The 24,721-nt window shown below is 38.2% G+C and overlaps 1 pseudogene across 1 annotated transcript; it reads right to left on the reverse strand.

The window, feature by feature from the left end:
* Nucleotides 1–23,488: 23,488 nt before the first annotated feature.
* On the reverse strand, nucleotides 23,489–23,763 carry LOC308552682 (protein S100-A10 pseudogene; annotated as a pseudogene). The gene has a single exon. The product of its transcript is annotated as a protein S100-A10 pseudogene (transcript).
* Nucleotides 23,764–24,721: the final 958 nt, after the last annotated feature.

The following is a 24,721-nucleotide window of genomic DNA, read 5'->3' on the forward strand; positions in this document are numbered from 1 at the left end:
TTTCTTCTTCTTTCCCCCTCCTCTCTGCATTCTTTTGTGAGAAGGAGAGGTTTTAACCCTTTGTTCTCAAGATAAGGTCTTGCTACAAGCAGCCTACAAAGATTTTTGGCTTTAATTTTCCTCTCTCTGTTTCCCTATTCCACTTGCCCTGAAATTTTCCTAGCTTTTCATTGTCCTATAACAGATACAATTTGGAAATATGATGGTGGATGTAGCACAAAGGGTCACGTAGGTAAGAGAGTGAGTGTTGAAAATGGTATGTGGGTTGGAGAAGGAATTAAAGGAAAATGAGGTACAGATCAACTATGCATCTGATATTTGCTAATTTATGCTATAGCTGTGAAATAAAGAAAAAAATGTAATAGCAATTAAGTGATAATTTTAGGATGAAAAACTTACTAGTATGATAATTATTTATTTTAAGCATTGGTTTTTTATAGACTATCATGCTCATTAACAATTTTTAAAACTGACAAGATTCAGGTACAATCTGAAGCTGATAATTAATTAGTACTATATATTATAATATAACTAAAAAGAAATCTGATTTTGGCTATAGAAATGTAATTATACACAAAAGTTGTAACTTCTTTTGTTACAACAAAAGAAGGAGGTTGACTGATGATGTTTGAAATGTTTCCAATATTTTAAAAATTTGCTATGTGTTGTAACATGACAAATTTGAGGATATTTAAAAGTAAATATTTAAAAAGTTTTTAAAGTATAAGTCTAGAAATTTTAAAGCTGCTTCATAAAAATTTTATTAAAATCTATGGAATGCTAATGTAAAGTATTCCAGACAATGACCAGTGAACAGAAATTATTAAGATGAACCTCAAGGGCTTCTGATCAAGATGGAGGCATAGTAAGTGCAGTACTCACCTCCTCCCACAACCATATTAAAATTACAGCTAAACTTCAAAACCACCATCATTAAAAACCACCTAAAATATGGCTGAATAGGAGTCCTACAACTAGGGAATTAAAGAAGAAGCCACATCGAGACTGGTAAGAGGTGCACAGGTGTGGAACAGGCTGGTCTTACACCCACATGTGGCAGTTTTTAATTGGGAAGGATATTTTGGGTGCAGAGGTCTCCCCTGAGGAGCAAGGGGTTCCAGCCCCACACCAGACCCTACATCCCAGTGTGCCAGTGCTGGTAAGAGAAGTCCTCATATCTTTGGGCTGTAAAAAACAGTGGGGATTTTGGCTGAGAAAGACAGAGGCTGCTGGAGTCCCAGGCAGTTCCTCTGAAAGAGCCCTCACATGCACTTACTTAAACTCACTTGCTCTGAGCTCCAGCACTGGGGTAACAGTTTGAAAGGAACCAAGGACATGTGGGGAGGAACTAAATTGCCTGGCATCAGGGTAAGAGCTGGGGGTGGGGAGGATGGGCAGCTTCTTCCCAAATGGAAGTGCTGGCAAAGGCCATTGTTCCTTTGCTGAGCTCTCCCTGCCACAGAGCTGACAGGCAAGTGCCATATATGAGTCTCCATCTACCTGGCTAAAACTGTTTGCCCTGACCTGGTGTTTCCCTGAGATCCAGCCCAACCCAATTTGCAGGCCTATCCAAGCTGTTTCCAGTGACTTTTCCTTATGAATAGCCTGATGTGGCTCATGCTTCAGACTTTCATAAAATTTCTCAAACAAGCAGCAGCGGGCCTCATCATACCCCATACCGCTTGATGAGTGGCCCCAGACCTGGCACTAGGAGCAGCCCACCTTGGTTCACAGCTTGGCCTCTCCTGGGCACCTCTAAGAGCAAGACAAGTAGCACTCATCTGCAGATTGCTTTGTAGCTTGTGCCAGGTGGCTCCAGGTAGGGCACAGGCAGTAGCAGACTTTGACCCTTCCATGAGGCCCAAGAGTCAGTGCACTGGTGGTCAGCTTCAGACTATGCCAGATTACAACCCTACTACCTCCATGAGTGACAAACTCAAGGGACAGACTTAGTGAGTAGCAAAGCCCCACTGAAGTAAGTCCTGATCCATAGGGTCAGCTTCTGCACAGCAGTGATTCTGCTGTAGTCACAGCTGGTCCTCACAGCTGATTAGCAATGGAAGTCAATCCCTCCCAGTGATGCCAATAACAATCAAGGCTCAACTACAAGAAGACAGTGCACAAAGCCCACAAAGGGGCACACCTGGAGCACCCAGCTCAGGTGACTGGGGAGGCTGCACCACTAGGCCCTACAGAACACTTACTACATAAGGTCACTCTAAAAATTCCAGGAGACATAGCAGATCTACCTAATACATAGAAACAACATAGGGGAACAGCCAAAATGCAGAGAAAAAGAAATACGTTGCAGTTAAAAGAACATAAGAAATCTCCAGGAAATGAACTAAATGAAATTGAAGCAAGCAAACTACCAGATACAGAGTTCAAAACAATGGTTATAAGGATGCTCAAGAAACTTAGTGAGAACTTCAAGGAACTTAGTGAGAACATCAACAACATTAAAAAGGACCAGTTGGAAATAAAGGTTACACTAACTAAAATGAAGAATAATTTACAGGGAATCAACAGTAGAGTAGAGGATGCTGAGAATCAAATCAGTGATTTGGAATATGAGGAAGCAAAAAACACCCAATCAGAACAGCAAAATGAAAAAAGAATCCAAAAATATGAAGACAGTGTAAGGAGTCTCTGGGAAAACTTCAAGCTTACCAACATTTGCATCATTGGGGTTACAGAAGGAGAAGAGAGGGAGCAAGAAATTGAAAACCTATTTGAAAAAATAATGACACTAAACTTCCCCTACCTGGTGAAATCCAGGAAACACAGAGAGTCCCAAACAAGAGGAACCCAAAGAGGCCTACACCAAGACACATCACAATTAAAATGCCAAAGGTTAAAGACAAAGAGAGAATCTTAAAAGCAGCAAGAGAAAAGCAGTTAGTTACCTATAAGGGGGCACCCATATGACTGTCAGCTGATTTCTCAACAGAAATGTTGCAGGCCAGAAGGGAGTGGCAAGAAATATTCAAATTGATGAAAGGCAAGGACCTACAATCAAGATTACTCTACCCAGCAAAGCTATCATTTAGAATTGAGGGTCAGATAAAGAGCTTCACAGACGAGATAAAGCTAAAGGAGTTCATCATCACCAAACCAATATTACATGAAATGTTAGTCTTCTTTATGAAGAAAAAAAGAGATGAAAAATACGAATAAAATGACAATAAATACATTTCTACCAAAAATTGAATTTAAAAATTAATATAAACTAACAAGCAGGACAGAAACAGCCACATAGACACAGAACATTTTGCTAGATGGGAGAGGTGTTGGTGGGATGGCTAAAAAAAGTGAAGGGATTTAGAAGTACAAATTACTAGTTATAGTGAGAATATAGTCAACAATATTCTAATAACTACACATAGTGTCAGATGGGTATGAGATTTTTCATGATGATCACTTCATAAGTTTTATAATTTTTAATCACTGGGGTGTACAACTGAAACTAATATAATATTGTATGCCAACTGTAATTGAAAAATTAAAAAAATGATTAAAAGAAAGGATGAACCTGGTTCTACTTTGTGTTAAAGCCCTCAGATTCAAAAGCCCATAGATTCATATAGAGGTATCTGTAAAAATCTCCCAGCGAGTTATAAAATCTCAACATTGTTTTATTGGGTAAAAGGCAACTAGCTGTTCAACCAATCTAAAGTTTTTTATTGTTGGCAGCATTATAGATGTTCTTCAATTCCCTCCACCCTTTCCCCCCTCCTACTAGCCCCTGCCCCACTCCAAGCCTTCACCACGCTATTGCACTATTGTTTGTGTCTATTGGCTATGGATATATGTATGTAATTTCTTTGATTAATCTCTTCCAATCTAAATATGAGCACAGTATTCCAGTAATAGAAATGCAGAAATTTGTGCCTTTTTTAATGCTGTATAGTTGGATATAGCTTGGAGGATTTCAGAGGAGGATGGGTGTTTCTTAGGACACTTGATAGCAGGTGAGCGTTACCTTGAATGAATCCATAGTCGGAAACAAGGAAGTTGATGAAATTCTGGGGGGTTGATTTATTTAAACCAAAAGGGAAACTAATGAACACCAAAATTAAGTTATTAACTTACAATGAGAGCAATAACTGACAGGATAATTGGGTACCTGCCCTTTACTCAGGGTACTCCATCCTGGAATCTGCTCAGAAGTGTCCAGCAGAGGCTAAGCACAGAGGTGGAATAAAAGAGTGAGATGTTGACCAGTGAGGAACGCTCTTTGCAACTCTGGGGACATAAGTATCTAAATATTGTCTCTTCTTTAACCTGGTCTCTCAGGTAGTTGAAGTGCCTGTCTAGTCTCCTTAATATATGTATATTGCATTTCTACTAAACTTATCTGGCTGATGAAACATATATGGTTAAAATATTTTGAGGTTGGGTGTCTCCTGGAGGCGCTTCCCACAGCATGAAGTGCGGACTCCGACTCGCCTCCCCGCAGCCTGCCCGCCAGCGTCGCTGCAGTGCCCCTCCCGCCCGGCTGCGGAGAGAGGTGGGTAGCCAGGGCGGAGGCCCAGGGGCGACGTGGCGCCGATGAGAGCCGGCGGGGGACAGGCATGGGTCTATAGAGCTGCGGCTCTGTCCAGGTTCGTTGTCCCTCTCATGCGCTAGGCCGCCGCCTGCTCCTGTGGGGTCTTCTGTAAGGGGCTGACTCCTGGGCTGCTCATCTTCGACCTGGCCTGGCTGCTGCTATCACCTTCCCTGCCTCTACATAGTGGCTTCCATGATGCTCAACGTCTGCCTGCAGGTTCATATTGAGCTCTATTGAAGACCTTCCACCGTCCTGGGCATCACCGCATCAGAGAACACAGCATCAAAGAGGAACATTGGGCACCTCCTCCCAAAAGTGCAGCTGTTCTGTAGCCGTTTAACACAGGAGAGCCCTCGCCCATCAGGTGCACCTTCCTGGGTGAATAAGTGGAAATTCACAAAACGAGACGTTTATCATTGGAAATGAAGAGTGATCTGACTCCAACCCCTACTTCACGGTGACAGCAAAGTGCTTCGATATTTAAAAGAATCAATACGAAGAAATTCCTCTTCCACAGTGGCTCAGAGCAAGACTGTGGATCTGTTCCTTGCTCCTGCAGAAGAGCGTTTTGCTGGGGTATCCTGCGGTGTCCAGGAGGCCCTTATGAGGGACTGGCTGGGAGGAGGCCTAGGGCCACCAACAGCCACAAAGGACGGTGCCGCACAGGAGAGACTTCCGGGTCAGGAATATCTTAGGATGAACCACCTGCTTTTCTTCAGGCTAGAGGCGCTGAGTTGGAACCATATTGCTTGAATTCTGTTCTGTCTACACTGTTACACACACATCCTGAAGTATTCCTGAACAATGAGACAGTGTTTCCCCTGGCCATGATTTCAGAGCAAACAACAGAATACAGGGCAATGCTTCTAAGTGTGAAAGTACCTCACATGATCTGCAGATAACACTGGGATATCTGGCTGTGCAAGGTTTTGAAGTAGCAAAGCCATTCTGCCATAGTTAAGGTACAAGCTGAACAATAAAAACAGTGAGATTAATTTTACAAGTTGTCTTAGCGCGGTTTCTTTCCATGAAGTCTGATACAAATAGTGCAGCCACGAAGTTCCTGCTCTGGTTTCTATATCCAGACAGGTTTCAAGTGGAATTTAAACTCATGGAAAGCTGGTTGATGCAGAAGGAAATTTTTGAGCATGTTTTAAATTGTACTTGAAACACCTGCAGGATTGGTGACCATTTCCAGGAGAACATGAATATGTCCTATATAAATATCAGATCAGACCATAAAGATTTAACATAAAGTTCTCTACATACCTTCAATGCCCATTCTGAAGAGTTATGTCCCTTATGCTCTCTCTCCAGGTTGTCTGATAGCTAATGGAAGTGGGTATTTGTAAACATCAGCCCCCTATACGTACCATTTCTGAATTTTGTAGAATAATTTTGGTCTGCAGCAAAATTTGATTTCTTTTCTCATCTCCCTTTCCTTCACTTGAAATGCAATTTTAATGGAGGCCTTATGATGAAAATTGAAATATTAAACTTACCTTTAGAATAACCCTTTCTCAAACTGGGAGCCCTAGCAATGTTATCTGAAGCAAAAGTGAGTGTGCGACTCAGTCATAGAGAGGCACCTCAAGTATTTCCTCTATAGAAAAATTCCAGTTTCTAGGAGTTGAGGTATATCTTACACTAAGGTTTTTCTGGGATAACTCCTTTTTTGTTGTTTGTTGATAACTTTGCTAAAGGTCACTTAAAAGTGTAAGCTTTTTTATCCACTCATCTACTGATGGGCACTTGGGTTGTTTCCAGATCTTAGCTATTGTAAACTGTGCTGCTATGAACATAGGGGTGCATATATTCTTTCTGATTAGTGTTTCAGGATTCTTAGAATATATGAGACATATACACCATGGAATACTATGCAGCTGTAAAGAAGAAGGATCTCGTACCCTTTGGGACAGTATGGATGGACCTGGAGAGTATTATGCTAAGTGAAATAAGCCAGGCAGAGAAAGACAAACATCACATGATCTCACTTATATGTGGAATCTAAAGAACTTAAAACTGATGAACAGAATAGATTCAATGACATGGAAGCATAGATCAGCTGACGAATGTCAGAGGGATGGAAGAGGGCGGATGGGTGGAGGAGGAGAGAGTAACCAAAGAATTTATATGCATATATGCACAACCCAAGGACACGGACAATGGTGGGGATAGGGACTGGTGAGGGCAGTGGGATGGGGTGTAGTGGGTCACTGGGGAGAAAAAGGGACATCTGTAATATTTTAAACAAAAATAAAATTAAAAAAAAAAGTATAAGCTTTTAAGGAGTCTCAAAGTAAGACAACCATTTTCCGGATTATGGTTTGCACATATCAGTTTATATTGTGTGCTTGATTACTATGCTGTGCACTGTTTAGTGTTTTGAGAAAATGAAAAATAAAATCTGTTCTTAGGATAATAAATGTCTTACTTTATGTGTGCAAAAATAATAAAAATATTTTGAGGTTGACGGATCTAATTAACATTTTGCCAATTTTTCATGGTTTTCATTTTAGAGGGTCATATTTTCTAAACTTACCCCTAAATTTTTAGATGTTTTCTTGTGCTACTCTACAGACTGGCTATGTATCTTAGTATTCAACTGGAAATCTCATCTTATGGTTTAGCTGCTACATCGATGGCACATGATATATCTAAAAGACAAATATAACTATGTAACTTCCCAGGTGAAAAACCCTTCAATGTTTCCCACTGCCCAGATGCTAAAGCCCAAACTTCTTAAGGTGCAGACCAAACACCTCATGAGCTAACCCCTACCTTTCTCTCCAGCCATATCTTTAACTGTGGCCCCAACCTCTCCTTTTTCATGCTAAGACCATGTGAAACATTTTTGAGGTTCCTTTAACATATCATATGATTTCATACCAATCCTCTCAGCCCACACATGCATCCTTCTGCCTGAAATGGCCTTAGTTTCCCCTGCTCTCTTGGAAATACTTTTTTTTGAAGTCTTTTTCAGTGTCCTCAGGTTTTGGAATCAATCACTCCTTCGTTGTCCTGTCCGAATATTTTTATCACAGCATCTCCAACATTGAATTTTCTGTATTTATTCACATATCTGTCTAGACATTAAAATGTTTTTTATCTCTTGTGCCTGGCACAGTCACTGGCACATAGCAAATACTCAATTAATGTTTGTTGAAAACAAGAATAAAAGCCCCAAATTTATGAATTTTCAGTCTACAGTACTGAAAAGAGAAAGGGGGGAAGGGAAGAAAGAGGGGGGCTACATGTTAATCTTTGAAGGATGAAGCTAGGGACTGCTCAGATATTGGAACATTCCCATGACTGGAAAAAGGACTGTGATGATGGGAGAGAATTTTCTGAAGCAGATTAAAATGCTTTGATAATCCTGCCATATTTCGTCCCTCAAATTATGTTATAATGTTTGTATAGATTTATCCACATTTGTAAATTTCTGTGTTTACTATTCCTTTTTTTATCTCATTTCTTCCCTCAGGAATAATTTTACAACTTTCTGAAGTATATCCTCAGGACAATGCTCACATTCTTGAGGCACAGTTTAGCTAGATAAATTATTCTACTTTGACATTATTGTCAGCATCAGAAGGATATATTTTTCACACTATAGAATTCATATAACAAAAGTAACCATTTTAAAGTGAATAATTCAGTGGCCTCACTTGTACTTTAGAATAATGTCTCTGTCCTATTCTACGTATTCTCTGTTTCAGAAACTCCAACTTATATTAGATTTTTTTATTCTACCCTCTTGACTCTTATTTTACATTTATATTTTTCTGTCACTTTGTACTATACTGTATATAATTTCTTCAGTTCTACCTTTAACTTTAATAAATTTCTTTTCAGCTGTGACTATTCTGCTATTTAACTCATATACTAAATTGATATTTTTTTTTTTGTGATGAGAGTTTTTAAGATCTATTCTCTTTTCAACTATTAACTATACAACATGGTAGTATTAATTATAGTCACCATGCAGTACATTAAATCCCCAGGATTTATGTATTTTATAATTGGAATTTTGACTCCCTTCACCCATTTCACCTACCTTTCTGGCAACCACCATGTTCTTTGTATTTATAAGTTCTTTTTTTTTTTTTTTTTTTTATAAGATTGCACAAATAAGTGAGATCATATAGTATTTGCCTTCTCTGACTTATTTCACTTAGCATAATGCCCTCAAAGTCCATCCTTGTTGTCACAAATAGCAAGATTTCCATATTTTATTTACTCATTTATCCATCAATGGACACTTAGGTTGCTTCTATCAATAATACTATTTTTTAATTTTTAGAAGTTTATGTTTTTTTTCCTAAAACTTCCTGATTATTTATGATACTATTATTCTTTATATGTATTTTTTATGCTTTTAGAAGAACCACATTGAAACTGACAACTGACCTAATTTATTTCATGCTATCTATGTGATTATTTCAATACCTGAAATATTTTGATATCTTGTTCACCTTTTTTTAGTTTCTGAATACTTGTGTTCTGATTGGCTGATCTGGGGTATCCTGAGCTCTGGGTTGAAGGCCTATTTCTCCATAGAGGACTTGTATTTGCTTCTGCCAAGTGCTTCATGACACTACCAACCTGATACTCCTTTAAGTGTTTGGTGTTCCTTGGGTTCTGTAAGTAGTGTAGTTAGAATCACAAATCCAAGTGTAAAGGTCACCAGTGAGAGTTCCCAGTTTTTATTTTAATTTTCTATCCAGAACAGGAGTCAGAAATCAAAGTTTCCTGATTTTGCCCCTTTTTCCTAGGGACAATTTTTTTCTTCTAGTTTACCATTTTGATGAGGGTGTAATCTTTTGAGTGCACCAGTGTTTCCTGGGACCTTGTTTTCAACTTTGCTTTGCTCAAGCCTAAGGCCTTCCATTCTTATTCCAGAACAGTTATTAAAATCCAAGGTGTTTTTCTACTATATTTGAGGAGTTTTTTGTGGGAATAGTTGATTTTGCAGTATGTGCCATATTATTCAAGGAACTAAAGCCTTTAACAATGAATATAACTCCTGGACAATTTCATATTAAATATGTAAAGAAATCAGGAGTTATGATTTAAAAACCATGTAAAGTCTGCTTATAATTTCCTTAGTATCTTTTTTGGTAAAGAACAAAAATATAACCTAGTTGATATATGCAATAAAATTCTGAGAAGAGTTTTATTTTAAGACAATACAGATACAGAACATATTCTAGTATGATAGCCACAAGACTAAAGTGCAATTTGATACTTACTAATAAATATTATTACTGAAATTGAAGTGTTCAGCACCCTAAAATTTTATATTTTATATATTGTTATAGAAAATTGGCTCTTATGCATGAGTATATACATATAAACATTGAGAGTAGTCCATAGAATTGTTAATTTAAACCATGTGAAGATAACACATATCTTCCTTGAAAAAAACTCCACTAAAAAAGAGCTTACTGTCCCTTAAAGGACATTTAGTACAAGCTCCATCTATAATTTAATTTGTGATGTTTCATGCAAATTCCATTGTTACCAATAGAGTGGTGAAGGACATGACACATTTTAGATGGTACCACTTATTTTGTGAAGATTGCTATTAAATGGAAGAAAACCAGCCATTTTTCATTTAATATTTTGGTGAAGATTATCTATCTCTCTAGGAATTTTCTGTCAGTTTCCAGGATACAGTCCAGCAATAAATTAACCAAAAATCTCCTAAAGATATCTAGTTTAGATTTATTTTGGGGAACCACTAACTCATTTATGTTGGGCCAAAGGAGGCTAGGAACAGAGTCCCATGAGCCAGCTTCTTTATTTCAGTATATGTTTCAAAGCTTATCAAGGAGTGGTGAGGAATACTAATACAGCAAGGTGAAAAGCTCCTGTGTAAACAATAATTCTGAAACACATGTAGACTTTCAGTGTGCTCACTAATAAATTAATTCTATGAAATAGTAATAATAGCAATGATTAAAGAAACAAAGCTCTAGTTCCCTACTGTTCAGATACCTTAAGGTCAACTGAGGCCTCATAACTAGGTTAGCAATCAGATATTAGTCCCTTCTTTATGTAAGATCCCTAGGTGTTCTCTTACTTTTATATGATCTCAGCTACACATGTAAAATATTTTTTGTGAAATTTATCTGGCATCTAGGTATTCTGTTGCAGGAGGATTAAAAAACAACAAAAACCCAAAAACCTTGGCCCTATTTCCAGAAACAGATTATCTATCTTATATCCTTTATTCATTGTTCATTGGTAACTGATGATTTTGTTAAGTTAAAAAATAAGCACATTCATCAAATCTTTGTTAAAAATAAAATAAATTACTGCTTCATTTCTAAGCAGTAATTTATCCCCAAAATAGGCATTTTTTCAACTGACCTATTTGTTCATTGGCTTTGGAATTTCACTGCCAAAAGTTTCCTTCTGTCATGTATGTGTGTGTGTGTGTGTGTGTGTGTGTGTGTATGGTCCCCCCAAAATGTATACACACTTTGAATGATTATAAAGTCAGTGTTTATTAACATATATTTCATTTCCAAAATCTAAAAGAATCTACAGACATGAATAATTTACTTTGTCAATGCCTGTTTTCAAACTGATGACCATTCTGGTCCAGGCACTGCTGATAACACAAAGCAATGGAATTGCAAACATCAAGAATAATTTTGTTCAATATTTGTGTGCCTTCAATTTGTGGACTGTTGCTGGTTTTGTACCGTAAACTTTATGTATCCCCATAAAAAAAAAGTCTAGTGGCACTTTAGGATAAATTTTCTTTGTTCAAAACTTAGTCTGGCTTCACCCATTATTTCAAATGAGTTTAACCTGAAACGGAGTGAAAATTAAGTAAGTTATCAGCTGTTAAAGTGTGTATACATTTTTTGGTGACACCGTGTGTGTGTGTGTGTGTGTGTGTGTGTTTGTTAAGAACACTTAAGATCTAATCTCTTAGTAAACTTAAGTACATAATACAGTATTGTTGACTATAGGCTCTATGTTGTACAATGAATCTCTAGGACTATTAATCTTGCATTCAAATGGCAAGTTATTTTATTTTATTTTATTTTATTATTTTATTTTATTTTTAAAAAATGTATCTTTATTGATTTCAGAGAGAGGAAAGGAGAGGGAGAGAGAGAGATAGAAACATCAATGATGAGAGTCATTGATCGAGCCCGCAACCCGGGCATGTGCCCTGACTGGGAATCGAATCCTAATCGCCTGGATCCTAGGTCGACCCTCAACAGCTGAGCCACGCCCTGCCAGGCGAGGCAAGTAATTTTAATGCAAGCCCTTGCATGGATGGGTATTTTTCTTTTAAATTCTAACATTACAATGAAAAATAAAAGAAACTGTATACTTTTAGTTTCATTATAATAGATATAAACAATATATATACATTAAAATGCATAAAAAGAAAATCAATTTAATTCAGCACAAGAAAAATGCAAATTCACACAGATGGGCTTATAGTGTTATTTGAGTTTGCACAGGTGCCTGATTCATAGTTCTTTTTCAACAGAAGACAGTCTATACTGGATCTAGACCTTTGTAGATAGTAACTCTGAATACAACTTGGTTCATCCATTGTTGAGCTCTTACTACCTCACAGAGAAGAGAGCTTTCTCTATCAAGGATCTCATCATTTCTTTGTGCTACTCATTGGGCCTACTGAATTAATTCAGTAGAATGTATGTTGAATGGGTCTTTGTGTATATGGTACTTTATTGAGTTGCTTGTATTCAAAGATTAATCATATTTATAATGCATTTACTCCTTAAAAATAAGTATTAGCTCTCACACAATGATACAAAATGAAATAAAAATCGATTTAGCAAAAACTCAGACTATGTTATTCATGGATTTGGACTTGAGGATAATAAATAAATGAGAGCTAATACTAAAACATTGTATACACTGATGAAAAAGCAACCCTGAATGTAAGCTGACCCTTTATTTTCTTTATTTTTTCCTTCAGTGACTGGCTAATTTTATTTTTTATTTTAAATTTATCTTTATTGTTGAAATTATTATAGATGCACCATTTCCTCCCCCATCTCTTTACCCCCTCCACCCCACTTCTGTTCCCTGCCCAGACCTTCACCCTATTATTGTCTGTGTCCTTGGGTTATGCATATATGCATAAAAAATCTTTGGTTAATCTCTTCCTACCCCCCTCCTTCCCTCTGAGATAAGACCATCTGTTGCATGCTTCAATGTCTCTGTGTCTAACTTGTTTGTCAGTTTCTTTTGTTCATTAGCTTCTTCTTAAAGAAGATCCTTCAACATTTTATGTAATACTGGTTTGCTGGTGATGAACTCCTTTAGCTTTTTCTTATCTGTGAAGCTCTTTATCTGACCCTCAATTCTAAATGATAGCTTTGCTGGGTAGAGTAATCTTGGTTGTAGGTCCTAGCTTTTCATCATTTTGAATATTTATTTCCACTCCCTTCTGGCCTGCAAAATTTCAGTTGAGAAATCAGCTGACAGTCATGTGGGTGCTCCTTTGTAGGTAACTAACTGCTTTTCTCTTGCTGCTTTTAAGATTCTCTCTTTTTCTTTAACCTTTGGCATTTTAATTATGATGTGTCTTGGTGTAGGCCTCTTTGGGTTCCTTTTGTTTGGGACTTTCTGAGTTTTCTGGACTTGTAAGTCTATTTCTTTCCCCAGGTAGGGCAAGTTTTCTGTCATTATTTTTTTAAATAAGTTTTCAATTTCTTGCTCTCTTTCTCCTCCTTCTGGTTTCCCCATAATGTAAATGTTGGGCTGCTTGAAGTTGTTCAGAGACTTTTTACACTATCTTCATATTTCTAGATTCTTTTTTCTTTTTGCTCTTCTAGTTGGATGTTTTTTGCTTCCTCATAATCTAACTGGCTGATTTGATATTTGGCATCCTCTACTGTTGATTCCATGTAAATTATTCTTCATTTTAGTTAGTGTAGCCTTCATTTCTGACTGGTTCTTTTTTATGTCATTGATGATCTCACTAGTTTCCTTAAAAGTCTTACTAAGATCTTTGAGCATCTTTATAACCATTGATTTGAACTTTGTATCTAGGAGCTTGTTTGGTTCCATTTTATTTAGTTCTTCTTCTAGAGATTTCTTGTTCTTTCCTTTGTGACATGTTTTTTTGCCTTGGCATTTTGTCTGCTTCCTGGTGTTTGTTTCTATGTATTAGGTAGATCTTATATGTCTCTTGGAATTTGTAGAGTGGCTTTGTGTAATAGGTGTCTTGTAGGGCCCAGTGGCTCAGTCTCCCCAGTCACATGAATTTGGCCTTTTAGGTGCTCTCTTGTGTGTGCTGTGTGCACTGTCCTGTTGTAGTTGAGCCTTGGATGCTGTTGACATCACTGAGAGGAATTGAGCCCCAGGCCAATTGGCTGTGAGGACCAGCTGCAGCTATACCTGAAGAGCTGGAGTGCTGGAAATACCCCTATGGAGCAGGATTTACTTCAGTGGGGCTTTGGTGCTCACTGAGTCCGCCCCTTGAGTGTGTCACTTTTGGATGTGGTAGGATTGTAACCTGGCATGGTCTGAAGCTGACCACCAGGTGTACTGTCTCTGGGGCCTTCTATGAGGTGCAAAGTCAGCCTCTACCTGTGCCGTGCTCAGGGCCACTCAGTATGAGCTACACAGCAATTTGTAGATGGTTGCTACTTGTGTTGGGCTTGGAGGTGCCCAGGAGAGGCCAAGCTATGAAACAATGTAGGCTTGCACTAATGCCTGGCCTGGGGCCACTTATCGAGAAGTATGAGTCATGCTGAGGCCAGCTGCTGCTTGTTTGAGAGATTTTAAGAAAGTCTTAAGCCTGACACAAAAAGGGCCACTTGCATAGAAAAACCACTGGAAATGGCTTGGATGAGCTTGCAAGTAGGGAGAAGTGGGGTCTCTGGGAATCATCAGGGCTGGGTGAAAAGTGTGAGCCAGATTGATAGAGATTCAGATGTGGCACCTACTTGATGTCTCTGTGTGGGGAGAGCTGGTCAAAGGAACAATGGTCTCTGTCCCCTCTTCTGTCTGAGAGAAAGCTGCCCATCCATCTCTTTCCCTGATTCTAGGCAAGTTAGTTCCTCCTTGAATGTCCCAGGTTGCTTTCAAGCTTCTTTCCAGCTCTGGAGCTCAGACGGAGTGTGTCTGAGTAAGTCCATGTGCGGACACTTTAAGAGGAGGAGTTACCTGGGACTCCAGCAACTTCCACATAACTCAGCCACAATCCCCACTGGTTTTTACATCCCGAGGTTCTGGGCACTTTTCTTCCATTCACTAGAACCCTGGAATGGAGGTATGATGTGGGGCTGGGATGCCTTGCTTCTCTGGGAGACCTCCACAGTTGAGATATCTTTCCTGGTTTTAAACTGCTGACCTGGGTCCCAGGTTCCTGGCTTCTGCAATTCCACCTGATTCCACCCTGTGTCTCTGCCCCTCTTATTGGTCTCAATGTGCTTATTTAATTCCCTAGTTGTAGGACACCTGTTCAGCTAGATTTTAGGAGGTTCTGAATGATGGTTGTTCTGTATTTTCATTGTAATTTTGATGTGGTTGTGGGACATGGCAGGTACCAGGTTTACCTATGCTGACATCTTGTTGTCTCTCTCCTGACCCTCTGTTTTCATAATGAAAAGTTACCAAAAGGTTTTTGGTCAACATGAATATATAAACATAATGAACATAATGAACATAGATATAATATAGTCAATGTTTACTTGAACTATATGATATAATTTTGGTTACATAATAATATTTAAAATTATCTTATAAAATATGTGAATTTAGAAATACAGTCAAACATCAGTTCTCAAATGTCTCCTATCTTGAACATTTTGGTTCTTGACAAAGTTATTCACAGAAAAAATGTCTCAGTTGTTGACCAAAACTTCAGTTCTTGACATGACAGCATTTTCATTCAAGTACCTCACCACAACAAAAGCATCCCTCATGCAACAAAAAAGAGAGAATGCTTTTGTTGCTGTAAAATCCATGATTAGCAAAATTTTAAAACATAAAGAAACCACCAAGTGTGCTAATGTTGCAAAGGGTGTGAAAGGGTGCACAAAACAAAAATCACAGGCAATGGGAAGATGATGGCAGATTGAGTGGAATCTACACTAAAATTTTCCCAGTACCAAACTGAAATTATAACTAAAATATAGAAAAACCACTGAGCAGGAGTGGTTCAGCAGTTGAGCACTGACATATGATCCAGGAGATTATGGTTCAGTTCCAAGTCAAGGCACATACCCAGGTTGCAGGCTCAATCCCCAGCAGGTGGCATGTGGGAGACAGCTGATCAATGATCCTCTTTCATCACTGATGTTTCCATCTCTCTCTCCCTCTACCTTCCTCCCTCTGAAATCAATAAAAATATATTTAAAATATATATATAGAAAAACCACCCTGAATAATCAACTGAAGACTAGCTGGAGAGCACCCTCATAACCAAGGGAGAATACCACATAGAAACTGGTAAGAAGTGCAGAGGTTCTAGAGGGCCAGCAGGGCTCTCACAGGCAGCAGCTGAAGGTCTGGAGGGATATCTCAGCTGTGGGGGGTTCTTATTGAAAACTCTGGGGCCTAAACCACAAGCTGGGTTTCCCAGCATAGAGCACCAGGACTGAGAAATGTGCCCACATAACACCTGGCTGTGAAAAGCAGATGGGTTTCTGTCTGTCAGGGAGAGACAACTGGAAATGCAGAAGCTAAGGCACAAGCTTTGTGTGTAGTCATTCATCTTGGACAATGCATGAGAGAAAGCAGAATGAACTAGAGGTGTGTGAGGAGAATCCATGGAAGGTGGCTTCAGTGATAGAGCTCAGAGGAGAGCTATCTGGATTCCTGTGCTGAGTCATTCCACCATACAACAGAGGACATCTTTTTTAAGCAGATATTTACCAGCTAAACAACCTTTGCCTGAGGGAAACAATTGCCCCACCCATTGAAAACCTCTCGCCTGACCCTTCAAAGTTTCTATAGCCTGAGGTTCATTAAGAGACTGAATAACAATCAGCCTCTGGGTGCTTTGAGACTGCCTGATTTTCTTCTGAACCTGGGGCTCAGAAAAGCAAACTTGGTGTGCACCTTGGTCCTTACCAAACAAACCCAGCCTCAGCAGAGGGAACCACAAGTTATGGAGTCTAGAAACCTTCAAACAGGTACTCAAAGCCAGTCACAAAAAGTGTCTGACATTGGCCTGCACCAGGGACCATTCAAAAGACTGGGAGTCTCAGGAGATCTATCTAATACAAAAAAACAAATCCAAATGGGCAACCAAGCCATGGAGACAAGAAAGCAAGCCCCAAGTGAAAGAACAAAATAATTTTTTAGAAGAAGAGCTAAATGAAATGGAGATAAGCAATCTATCAGATATAGAGTTCAGAATACTGATACTTATTATCAGTATATATATATTTTTTTGCCATCTTAAGGAACTCCCATAAAGCTGCCAGTTGATTTGTCATCAGAAACTCTTCAGGCCAGAAGGGAATGACAAGGAGTATTCAACATAATAAAAAGCAAGGATCTAAAACCAAGACTACTTTATCCAGCAAAGCTTTCATTTCAAATAGGTGAAATAAAGAACTTCACAGACAAAAGAAAGCTAAAGAAGTTTATCACCACCAAACCAACATTGCAAGAAATGTTAAAAGGACTGCTGTAATAAGAAATTGAAATAGAGAGAAAGAGAAACATAGGCATAAAGAAATAAAATGGCAATAGATAAGTACCTACCAATAATAACCTTAAATATAAATGGATTAATTTTTCCAATTAAAGCATAGGGTAGCTGAATGGATATGAAAACATGACCCAAATATGTGATTTCTACAAGGTAACTCTGGAGTCTAAACCACAAGCTAGGCTTCTTGGCCTAGAGCACCAGAACTAAGAAAGTTGCCCACAAAACATCTGGCTATGAAAGGCAGTGTGGTTTCTGTCTGCCAGAAGACAGATGGCTGGAAATGCAGGCACCTTCTTAAAGGGTCAAGGCATAAAAGTTCTTGTGCAGTCACTCAACTTGGGCTCCAGGAGAGAGGGCAGGGTAGACTAGAGCTGTGTGAGGAGAATCCTGAGGTGCTGGCTTGGGGGAAAGAGATCAGGGGAGTCTTACGGATTCCTGTGCTGAGTCATTACTCCATATAGCAGAAGAGATCTTTCTCAGGCAAACATTTACCATCCAAGCAGCCTTTGCCTGGGCAGAAGCTCAACAGCATGAGAAAATATATGAAAACTATTAGGGAAATTAAGAATTATGTAGTAGAAATTAAAAAACACTAGAAGGAATAAACAGTAGATTAGGGGAAGCTGAAGACTGAATCAGTGAATTAGAAGATAGGGTAGAAGAAACTCACTTAATCAGAGAACCAAAATGAAAAAAACAATTTAAAAACAGGAGGAAATTTTAAGAGAGCTGTGGGACAACACGAAACATAGCAATATTCACCTCATAGGAGTACTGCCAGGGTTCAGCCCCAGCAGTCCAGGGGTCCCCAAAGGTGTGGATGGCGTCGGCAAAAAGTGAAGGAAGGACACAGAGACAGTGTTCAGAGCAACAGGAGAATCAGCTTTATCTTTATTGCCTTGTTACAACTGTATTTATACTATTTGATTTTATTGCTGGTTAAACAGCATGACATCAATCATGCTTTGTTCCAGTTTCTGTTTTGGTCTTTCACAGTTAATGAATATACCTTCTTATCTGACCTTTGCTAAAGAATTTACATCTGTTTAGGTATGTTAATTTTTAGTCTTACCTATTGTTTATATTTCTATAGGCTATTCTACAGGTTAATATCTAGTTTATTATTTATATTCTGAAGTTACTATTTTATTGCTCTATCGCATAGCTAAAAGGAGAATAACTAAGGCAGCTTTTCTTATGTAAAGGTTATGCAAGTCCTAAGTAAGGGTTATGTAGCTTGTGTGTGATTGTTTTTAGCTATGGTGATTGACCTCCTGTCTGGCACCTAGCCTTAATCTTTCCATTTACATTCCTTGCAGCAGTCCATCCTCATTGTAATATTCTGTGTATGATTATTCTGTGTATGATAAGTGTTCATGTGTAGATTGAAATAATTTCTTTCCTAGACTGCTCTTTGTGGGGATTAACAAAGTTTTCCATTAATGTAAACATCCCCCAGTAATACATTCTTCACTGGTGGCCTCCCTGTGGATTGCCCTGCACCGGCGAATCAACAGGTGCCCAGACCCAGGCATTTTCCTCAGTAGGGAACTTCCTGTGGTAGTGGGCCTAGTAAGTCCTAAACTTTCTGCTGACAGTCTGAGTTCCTCATAAGCAGCACATGATTTTCCCGTACTCCTTGGGGCTTTTACTGAATCATTGTCTTTTCCAGTCCCATCCAATCCCCCTGCTAGGGAAAAGTTTCCAGCTAAGGCAAAACCCTTTTGTGGTGAAGTGACTTGGGTAAGGACACAGAGCGTCAGGAAGGGGAACAAGCATAGAAAGAGGGATATGCCATACACCAAGTCCCATGGAGCATTTGCTGTACAGATGTCTTCTCCTTGAAGGACTGTGTCAAGCAGCAAGGATGGAATGGCTTCTGGCAAGGGTGTTCTCCAGCTAGTAGTGTTCAGTTCATTATTCAGTTTTGGTTTTTTCTATATTTTAGTTGTAATTCCAGTTTGCTCCTGGAGAGTTTGTCGATGTAGCTTGCACTTAATCTTCCACCATCTTGGAATCTCCCACATATAGTTATATCTTGGCTTTAATATGATTATTCTTTAGGTTAGGGATTTTCAGTCATTGAAGCCACAGAAATCATCCATACTATTTAACAGATACATGGGATCATGGTTTTAAAATACAAATTCTTTCACTCTGCTTACATAAAAAGATAGAATCTAATTCCCTTCCTCTTGAATATGGACAACCTAAGTGACTCAGTTTTAACAAATAAAATATTTTGAAAGCTATGCTGTGTGACTTCTGAGGCTAGGTCAGGAAAGGTGATATGGTGTCTGCCTAGTTCTCTTTCTTTGTCTCTCTCTGTCTAAGCTTTCCCTAAACCAGACACCATGTTGTGATTAAGCTCAGGCCACATGGGGAAGTCCTGTGTATATGTTCTTCTGGCCAACAGGCCCTAAGCTAAGGTCCTAGCCAATAAGGTCCAGCAGCACCTGCCATATACATGAGTGAATGAGCCATCAGATGACTCAAGCCTTTGAAATTTTCCAGCCAACCTCAAGCTTTGCTCAAGTTACAGATTTTAGAGCAAAATGAATCTTGTTGTTGTTTAAGATATTAAATTTTGAGTTGATTTATGCAGCAGTGGGAAACCAATATACACAGATCTTAGGTTACAGAATAGTGCACATCTTGCTCCAAAGAGAATGATTATGACAAAATAAGTAAAGATTGAGGAGATAAAATTTCTGTTAGAGGCTGTGCAGATCAAAATAAAATGTCTTCTTTTGAGGTTTTTCCTTATTAGGAAAAATAAAACTGTTGTTCATTGAGCATAATTCAAGAATAACTCAAAGATAAAAAATGACATAAGAACGTAAGAAAACAAGATAAACGCAAGGTTAAGGGCACTGAATTAAAAACTGGCACAGTCTCCCCTTCTTGTAAACCACAGTTTTCTGATGTGTTTTGTGGTGTTAAGCATGTTGGTATTACCTCTCATGTTTCCCAATAAATTCTTTTATGTTCAAGACTACATTTCCCAGCCCTAAACATAGTATTTTATACAGAGTAAATGTTTAAACACACTAATATGAGTAAAAATAAATTAAATTTCCAATTTTAGATGACAATGCTGATATCTATTTTTTCTGACATCATTATTTCTCAAATATGCTGTATGGACTGAACTGTGTCCCCTTAAAATTCATATGTTTGAAGCCCTAACCCACAATGTGACTATATATGGAAATAAGATTTCTAAAAAGGTAATTAGGGTTAAGTGAGGTCATAAAGATGAGGCCTTAATCCAATCAGATAGTGTCCTTGTAAGAATAGGATGGAGGAAAGGCCATGTGAGGATACAGCAAGAAGGCACATATCAGCAAGACAAGGATAGAGGCCTCAGGAAAAATCAAACTGACCAGCACCTTGATCTTAGACTTCCTGTCTCCAGAACTGTGAAAAAATGACTTTCTGTTGTTTAAGCCACCTAGTCTATGGTACTTTGTTATGAGAAACTGAGCAAACTAATATACATGCCAAACATGCTTTCTCTCAGGGGTTTTGTATTTGCTAGTCTGTCTACCTGGAGTTTTTTCTGTTCCCAGAAAGCCATGGGGATTGTTATCTTTCTTTATTCAGATTTATGCTCATATGTCCCCTCATCAGAGTTCTTCCCTAATTGATTCCTTAACCTCTTACCCCGCTTTAGATTTTTTCCTAGCACTTATTACAATTATATATTTATTTGTCTATTTGGAAGTAAAGTACTTAAGGGAAAGAATGTTGCTTATTTTAATTTGCTATGCTATCTGAGTTTCTGTAACAGTGTCTGGCACAAAGTAGCAGTTCAATAATGTTGAATGAATTTAAAAGTGCACAATTTTAGCCCTAGTCTGGTGGCTCAGTTGGTGGAGTGTCATCCTGTACACTGAAGGTTGTGGGTTAGCACACTAAAAGGTTACAGGTTTGATTCTCAGTCAGGGCACATACCTAGGCTGTGGGTTCAATTCCTGCAACCAATCCACATTTCTCTCTCACATCAGTGTTTCTCTCCCTCTCTCTCTCTTTCTCCCTCCCTTCCTCTAGCTCTAAAAATCAGTAAAAAAAATTCTTGGGTGGAGATTAAAAAATATTCACAATTTTAGATTAATGAAGAAAAAAGGATCTAGCTTCAAAGATAATATCCTCATAAAATTAGAGTTAAAATATATATTTTGTGGTGGTGTGAAAATATTCTAAGTTTTATTAGAAAAGTATTTTAAGCACCATAGGAAGATTAGGCTTCAGACAGCAGAAAGCTAGAGCCTGCAACTGTTGGGGTAAGCAGGATGATGAGAGGTGAGGAGCACCACAAGCAAAGACTCTCAGGGAGTCTTGTTCTCACAGAGTACAGAGTTGCACTAAACTTCTGGTTACAGCTCTGGCATTGGGCTGTTCTGTTATGCCTCTAAATATCCATGGCTAATTTTGGCCAGAGAGACCTTAGATCCAGACTAGAAATGGCTTCCCAATGGAAGAAGTAACTCTCTCTAGGAGTAAATTCAGTGTGAAGTCAATGCAGTACCCTGTCATGTTAGGCATCATCAAGAAGCTTATGGTCTTGGGAACCAAATGTGTTCCAGAGGGACGAGCATTGGCCCTTGTGCAAGAGCAAAGGTTATTTTTAAAATGTCACTCTTTTAAATCTACAGCTTAATATAGAATTTTTAAAAAATCCTCACCCGGGAGTATTTTTTCCATTACTTTTCAGAGAGAGTGGAAGGGAGACAGAGAAGCAATGATGTGAGAGAGACACATTGATTGGTTGCTTCCTGCATGCGCCCCACCAGGACCAGAGATCAAGCCCACAACCAGGGAACATGCCCTTGACTGGAATTGAACCTGGGACCCTTCAGTCTATGAACTGACACTTCATCCATTGAGCCAAAACAGCTAAAGCTTTATATAGAATTTAAAACAACTGGTAGGATTAATGCACAGCCACTATTAGAAAAGTAGGGAGTAGATTGTAAATTCTTCTGTGATAATTGGAACTTCTGTATTTCCTGTTTATTGTTACATTCCCAACACCTAAGAAAGTTTCTGGCACATAGTAGGTGCCCAATAAATGTTTACTGAAAAAGTGCAGTTTCAAAGTGGAAAATGGAGATAGGGGTGATATATGGCCTGCATAAAAAATGATTAAACAAACTCTTCTTAATTAATGATTTAAATCAAAATTTAAGTGGGTGTGTTTAAATCAGTTCCACCCTGAAACACCCTTTGAATATATTGTGACAGATTACTAATTTACTTATATGGGTTAGAATTTGAATTTTATTTATTACATGGAAACCATTACTATTGTTGAACTGACAGATGGTTAGTCTTCAACAGATTGCAACTTTTTAACATTAGAAGGAGGGTAGAACATTGCACCCCAACATATTTGGGGGACATGACCAGCTCTGCTCCTCTGGCTTCAGAAGCTTTTCTCCTTTAATTCTCTTTACTTCAATTCTTTGGAGCATTTTCCCTTTACTATTTCTTTGGCTTTTGCTTGAAATCAATAGAAACTTTAAGCAGAATTTTAGAGTTTTCCATATTGTTTCATTTCTCTTGACTTACCAATAAAACAATTATTTTTCCTGTGTTTATTCAGTAAAAGGACCAAAAACCAGCTTCCTACAAAACAAAAACACCTTAAAAATGGTTCAATTCTTGTGAGATAAAATATTGTCTGTGAATTCAAAGCAAGAAAACAGAAGCAAAGAAAATATCTATTAAAAACCATCACCTCAGATATTGCTCAGAGTATTAACTTATTTCCAAATCTTATTTATAAAGTACACATCACTTCATCACTGTTTATTTGAGCTTGTTTTCATTAACCAGGTACATAAAGCTCCTAATTATTTTCCCAAAGGATTGGCACAGCAACATGCTGTTAGGCTGATGAATCTAGCTCACTGGCTTCCTTTCGCTTCCTCCAAACTGAATTACAAACTTTCCATTTTTCATCATTTTTCTCTTCTTTGTTTTTTGTTTGTTTGTTTTGGACTAAAAAATAAATTTGTTTATTGAGGGCAAGAGGATACAAGCAATACAAAAATCAAAAGCTTATCTGGCTTTTATTGGCTTTCCTTTCTTTTGTTGAGTGGGGGTGGGATTTTATTTGTACATTTTTTAAGAGTCCTGATCTGCTCATGAAATCCTCATACAGGGGGAAGCTGTGGGGAACACAGATTCCTTAGGTGACCTATTGGGATAACTCTTACCAGGAGGGAAGTAACAGCTCAGTGCTGCTCACTTCCTTCCCTTCAGCTTCTGTGTACTACAAATAGGTCATTGCACGCGGTGGTGAGCCCCACAATTAGTGAAAAGCCACTCTGGAAGCCCACTCGGACATCTCCGCGCTGGTCCAGGTCCTTCATTATTTTGTCTAAGGTGAGGGTCTTTTTGATTTCCAAAAATCCAGGGAACTCCTTTTCCATGAGCACTCTCAGGTCCTTCTTTGTTAAGTAGCCTTTATCCCAAGCAAATTTATGAAACGCGAACATCATGGTTTCATGGGATGTTCCATTTGAGAGGGCATTTTGGTGAGGTCTTGGCGGGAGGCGCGGCAGGATCATTCAGCCCATTTCTCTTCTTTTTAGCAACTATTTCTGCCATCTTCAGTAAAAATTTGTAATTTGTTATCAATTAATTCTCTTGGGTTTAAAAGCCAAAATAACTCATAATTCTAGATGTGTAACTTCTCTATACACTACAATTGTAAAAATTTCTTGCAAAAAAATTTCTACTTGAAAAACTCATCATCTAAATAATGTCCGGCACAACAATGCTAGAATGTTTAATCACTATAGTGTCCCTGCTTTATCAAGTAAATTAACATATGAAGGAAAAGAGTATGGAATCTATCATAAAGCAACCTTACTCAATTAAGAAAATTAGTGATTAAAATTATTTGTTTCCAACAATATCAAAAAGCAGAACTGTGTGCATACTTTTGCATAAGTTAACTATTAATTTTTCAGAAAGTGAAAACTTACAGTGTCTCCTCAGTCCGTAAGCAAAAAATCAAAACAATAGATCGCAAATAAGGACAGATTTTGGGTGCTAATGATGGACTGGTATGGAGGTGAAGATATTCACAAACACCACTATTATTCTAAAAGGTGAACTCTTAAGTTAGGGAAGGAGAGTGTGTATTTGGCCACAAACTCAACATATAACTTTAATTACAAAAATGAAACTTAAGCTTCAATATACAATAACTATTATATAAGACTAGCATTCAGCAAATCTAGGTAAATAGTTATATCTATAAAATAAAATGGTGAAAGTTAAATTAAGTAACCAGGTTAAAAGAATCCAACTCGATCTTTCAGCTGTTTTGGTTCTCTGGCTAGATGGCCTGACCAGAGACAAAAAAATGAGCATTTTCTTTTAACATGAAAAATATAATTTCTGGATAAACTCTCCTTTTCATTTATAAATGGGTTATCCTTATGAATCACGTGGTGAAGTCAATGTTTCTCAAAAAACCTACA

This window comes from Miniopterus schreibersii (assembly GCF_964146895.1).
Source record: "Miniopterus schreibersii genome assembly, chromosome: 2".
Lineage (NCBI taxonomy): Eukaryota > Metazoa > Chordata > Mammalia > Chiroptera > Miniopteridae > Miniopterus > Miniopterus schreibersii.